The following is a 6,104-nucleotide window of genomic DNA, read 5'->3' as shown; positions in this document are numbered from 1 at the left end:
CCCCAAACCCCAATCTACACAGTTCTTACCTGGAAACAGTGAACCGCGATGGAGTGGAAAAAGTAAATGACTGAAAAATATAGTATCCTTCCTAAGAGCAACAGGGACATTTCCGGTCCTGGATTATGATGTCTACTATGCAACCTTCTTCTTGCAAATGTTGTTGGGCCTCCAAGTGCAGAAGTTTGTAGGATAGTAGCAAATTTCCCTCAAGTGGATGACCTAAGGTTTATCAATCCGTGGGAGGCATAGGATGAAGATGGTCTCTCTCAAACAACCCTGCAACCAAATAACAAAGAGTCTCTTGTGTCCCCAACACACCCAATACAATGGCAAATTGTATAGGTGCATGAAAGGATCGAGAAGAGGTGTCTAGAGGAGGGGTACACACTTCAACACAAAGTTGGCAGTTTTTAAGTTTTTCAAGTTTGGGTGGAGTTTGAGCATAAGTTTAACCATTCACAATACAAATCAAGAAAGCATGCAAGGAGTATATGAGCAGCGGAAAGTAAAGCATGCAACTTGCAAGAAAGTAAAGTGATGGGATTGGAGTGCGCAAACGCAATTGGAGACACGTATGTTTTTTTCGTGGTTCCGATAGGTGGTGCTATCGTACATCCACGTTGATGGAGACTTCAACCCACGAAGGGTAACGGATGTGCGAGTCCACGGAGGGCTCCACCCACGAAGGGTCCATGAAGAAGAAACCTTGTTTATCCCACCATGGCCATCGCCCACGAAGGACTTGCCTCACTAGGGTGGATCTTCATGAAGTAGGCGATCTCCTTGCCCTTACAAACTCCTTGGTTCAACTCCACAATCTTGTCAGAGGCACCACTCTCCAAAAGGTAATAGATGGTGTGTTGATTATGAACTCCTTGCTCTTGTGCTTCAAATGATAGTCTCCCCAACACTCAACTCACTCTCATAGGATTGGATATGGTGGAAAGATGATTTGAGTGGAAAGCAACTTGGGGAAGGCTAGAGATCAAGATTCATATGGTTGGATTGGAATATCTTGGTCTCAACACATGAGTAGGTGGCTCTCTCTCAGAAAATGGGTAATGGAAGTGTAGGCACGATCTGATGGCTTCCCTCACGAATGAGGAGAGGGTGTAGGGGTATATATAGCCTCCACATAAAATCTAACCGTTATACACATTATACCAAACTCGATGGGACCGAATCAGAAAACTCGGTCGGACCGATTCAGTACATATGTGACCATTAGGCAATTTCGATGGGACCGACATGTCATCTCGGTGGGCCTGATATCATTAGGGTTAGGGCATAATGTAATCTCGGTTGGACCGATTACTCAAAGTCGGTTGGAACAACTTTGGTAATAAGCTAACCAGAGAGTTGGTTAGGCAAACTCGGTGGGACCGATTCGCTCGTCTTGGTGGGACCGAAGCGTTACAAAAAGGAAACAGAGAGTTTGCATTGTAGACTCGGTGGGACCGATCGCGCATCTCGATTAGACCGAAACATTATGAAGGGAAACAGAGAGTTTGCAACCCCATCTCGGTGAGGCCAAGATCCCTATCGGTCAGACCGAAAAGACTAGGGTTTCTGGCAGTGGCTATGTCAAATGAACTCGGTGGCGCCGGATGGATCAAATCGGTGGGGCCGAGTTTAACTTTTGGTTTGAGACATATGTGGATATGAGAAAGTGGTTGAGGGCTTTTGGAGCATATCCTAAGCATTTTGAGCAAGCAAGCCATTAAGCAACGCCTCATCCCCTTTTAATAGTATTGGCTTTCCTATAGACTCAGTGTGATCTTGGATCACTAAAATGGAAAATGTAGAGTCTTGGACTTGGAGCTTGAGCCAATCCTTTGTCCTTAGCATCTTGAAGGGGTTCCACATCCTTTTGTCCATGCCACTCCGCTGTTGGGCTTATCTAAAATATACTAGATGAAAGTATTAGTCCAACAAGAGATATGTTGACATTCATTACCAAAATCACCCAGGGAGCACTTGTGCTTTCAGTGCACTAGTTCGGCGAAGAGATGGTGATACAAGTGCAATATGGATGGTAGATATAGGTTTTTGTATTCTGAAAATATAAAAACAGCAAGGTAACAAGTGGCAAAAGTGAGCATAAACGGTATTGCAATGCTAGGAAACAAGGCCTAGGGTTCATACTTTCACTATTGCAAGTTCTCTCAACAATAATAACATAATTGGATCATATAACTATCCCTCAACATGCAACAAAGAGTCACTCCAAAGTCACTAATAGCAGAGAACAAACGAAGAGATTATGGTAGGGTATGAAACCACCTCAAAGTTATCCTTTCTGATCGATCTATTCAAGAGTCCGTAGTAAAATAACACGAAGCTATTATTTCCGTTCGATCTATCATAGAGTTTGTACTAGAATAACACCTTAAGACACAAATCAACCAAAACCCTAATGTCACCTAGATACTCCAATGTCACCTCAAGTATCCGTGGGTATGATTATACGATATGCATCACACAATCTCAGATTCATCTATGCAACCAACACAAAGTACTTCAAAGAGTGCACCAAAATTTCTACCGGAGAGTCAAGACGAAAACATGTGCCAACCCCTATGCATAGATTCCCAAGGTCACGGAACCCGCAAGTTGATCACCAAAACATACATCAAGTGAATCAATAGAATACCCCATTGTCACCACGGGTATCCCACTCAAGACATACATCAAGTGTTCTCAAATCCTTAAAGACTCAATCCGATAAGATAACTTCAAAGGGAAAACTCAATCCATTACAAGAGAGTAGAGGGGGAGAAACATCATAAGATCCAACTATAATAGCAAAAATCGCGATACATCAAGATTGTGCCAAATCAAGAACACGAGAGAGAGAGAGAGAGAGGGAGAGGGAGAGAGAGAGATCAAACACATAGCTACTGGTACATACCCTTAGCCCCGAGGGTGAACTACTCCCTCCTCATCATGGAGATCGCTGGGATGATGAATATGGCCACCGGTGAGGGATCCCCCCTCCGGCAGGGTGGCGTAATAGGGTCCCGATTGGTTTTTGGTGGCTACAGAGGCTTGCGGCGGTGGAACTCCCGATCTATGGTGCTCCTAGATGTTTTCGGGGTATATGGATATATATATATATGCGAAAGAAGTCGGTCAGGGGAGCCACGAGGGGCCCACGAGGGTGGGGGCACGCCCAGGGGTTAGGGCGCACCCTGGACCCTCGTGGCCACCTCGTTGCTTCCCTGACGTCTACTCCAAGTCTCCTAGATTGCTTTTGTTCCAAAAATAACTCCCCCAAAGGTTTCATTCCGTTTGGACTCCGTTTGATATTCCTTTTCTGCGAAACACTGAAATAGGTAAAAAACAGCAATTTGGACTGGGCCTCCGGTTAATAGGTTAGTCCCAAAAATAATATAAAGTGCTTAGTAAATCCCATTAAACATCCAAAATAGATAATATAATAGCATGGAACAATAAAAAATTATAGATATGCTGGAGACGTATCAAGCATCCCCAAGCTTAATTCCTGCTCGTCCTCGAGTAGGTAAATGATAAAAACAGAATTTTTCATGTGAATGCTACCTAGCATATTTCTCAATGTAATTTTCTTTATTGTGGCATGAATGTTTAAATCCAAATGATTCAAGACAAAAGTTCATATTGACATAAAAATAGTAATACTTCAAGCATACTAACAAAGTAATCACGTCTTATCAAAATACCATAGCCAAAGAAAGCTTATCCCTACAAAATCATACAGTTAGGCCATGCTTCATTTTCTTCACACAAAAATGCTCCCATCATGCACAACCCCGGTTTCAGCCAAGCAATTGGTTCATACTTTTTAACGCGCTTCAGCTTTTTTAACCCTCACGCAATACATGAGCGTAAGCCATGGATATAGCACTATGGGTGGAATAGAATATGATGATGGAGGTTGTGTGGAGAAGACAAAAAAGGAGAAAGTCTCATATCGACGCGGCTAATCAATGGGCTATGGAGATTCCCATCAATTGATTTCAATGCGAGGAGTAGGGATTGCCATACAACGGATGCACTAGAGCTATAAATGTATGAAAGCTCAACAAAAGGAACTAAGTGGGTGTGCATCCAACTTGCTTGCTCACGAAGACCTAGGGCATTTTGAGGAAGACCATCATTGGAATATACAAGCCAAGTTCTATAATAAAAAAATCCCACTAGTATATGAAAGTGACAACATAGGAGACTCTCTATCATGGAGATCATGGTGCTACTTTGAAGCACAAGTGTGGAAAAAGGATAGTAACATTGTCCCTTCTCTCTTTTTCTCTCATTTTTTTAATTTTGGTGGGCTTCTTTGGCCTTTCTTTTATTTGGGCTTCTTTGGCCTCTTTTATTTTCATAAAGTCCGGAGTCTCATCCTGACTTGTGGGGGAATCATAGTCTCCATCATCCTTTCCTCACTTGGGACAATGCTCTAATAATGAAGATCATCACACTTTTATTGATTTACAACTCAAGAATTACAACTCAATATTAAGAAGAAAATATGACTCTATGTGAATGCCTCCGGCGGTGTACCGGGTTATGAAATGAATCAAGAGCGACATGTATGAAAGAATTATAAAGGTGGCTTTGCCACAAATACTATGTTGATGTCTACTACACAACCTTCTTCTTGTAGACGTTGTTGGGCCTCCAAGTGCAGAGGTTTGTAGGACAGTAGCAAATTTCCCTCAAGTGGATGACCGAAGGTTTATCAATCCGTGGGAGGCGTAGGTTGAAGATGGTCTCTCTCAAGCAACCCTGCAAGAGTCTCTTGTGTCCCCAACACACCCAATACAATGGTAAATTGTATAGGTGCACTAGTTCGGAGAAGAGATGGTGATACAAGTGCAATATGGATGGTAGATATAGGTTTTTGTAATCTGAAAATATAAAAACAGCAAGGTAACTAATGACAAAAGTGAGCACAAACGGTATTGCAATGCTAGGAAACAAGGCCTAGGGTTCATACTTTCACTAGTGCAAGTTCTCTCAACTATAATAACATAACTAGATCATATAACTATCCCTCAACATGCAACAAAGAGTCACTCCAAAGTCACTAATAGCGGAGAACAAACGAAGAGATTATTGTAGGGTACGAAACCACCTCAAAGTTATCCTTTCTGATTGATCTATTCAAGAGTCCGTAGTAAAATAACACGAAGCTATTCTTTCCGTTCGATCAATCATAGAGTTTGTACTAGAATAACACCTTAAGATACAAATCAACCAAAACCCTAATGTCACCTAGATACTCCAATGTCACCTCAAGTATCCGTGGGTATGATTATATGATATGCATCACACAATCTCAGATACATCTATGCAACCAACACAAAGAACTTCAAAGAGTGCCCCAAAGTTTCTACCGAAGAGTCAAGACAAAAACGTGTGCCAACCCCTATGCATAGATTCCCAAGGTCATGGAACTCGCAAGTTGATCACCAAAACATACATCAAGTGAATCAATAGAATACCCCATTGTCACCATCGGTATCCCACGCAAGACATACATCAAGTGTTCTCAAATCCTTAAAGACTCAATCCGATAAGATAACTTCAAAGGGAAAACTCAATCCATTATAAGAGAGTAGAGGGGGAGAAACATCATAAGATCCAACTATAATAGCAAAGCTCGCGATACATCAAGATCGTGCCAAATCAAGAACATGAGAGAGAGAGAGAGAGAGATCAAACACATAGCTACTGGTACATACCCTCAGCCCCGAGGGTGAACTACTCCCTCTTCGTCATGGAAAGCACCGGGATGATGAAGATGGCCACCGGTGAGGGATCCCCCCTCCGACAGGGTGCCGGAACAGGGTCCCGAATTGTTTTGGTGGCTACAGAGGCTTGCGGCGGCGGAACTCCCGATCTATGGTGCTCCTGGATGTTTTTGGGGTATATGAGTATATATAGGGGAAAGAAGTAGTTCGGTGGAGCTGCGAGGGGCCCACGAGGGTGAGGGGCGCGCCCAGGGGGGCAAGCGCGCCTCCCTGCCTCGTGGCCTCCTCGCTTCTTTCTTGACGTCCACTCCAAGTCTCTTGGATCACGTTTGTTCCAAGAATCACTCTCCCCAAGGTTTCATTCCG

This window comes from Triticum aestivum, chromosome 5B (genome assembly GCF_018294505.1).
Source record: "Triticum aestivum cultivar Chinese Spring chromosome 5B, IWGSC CS RefSeq v2.1, whole genome shotgun sequence".
Taxonomy (NCBI): Eukaryota; Viridiplantae; Streptophyta; class Magnoliopsida; order Poales; family Poaceae; genus Triticum; species Triticum aestivum.
The sequence above is the reverse complement of the archived record's forward strand: the minus strand, read 5'-3'. Positions refer to the sequence as shown.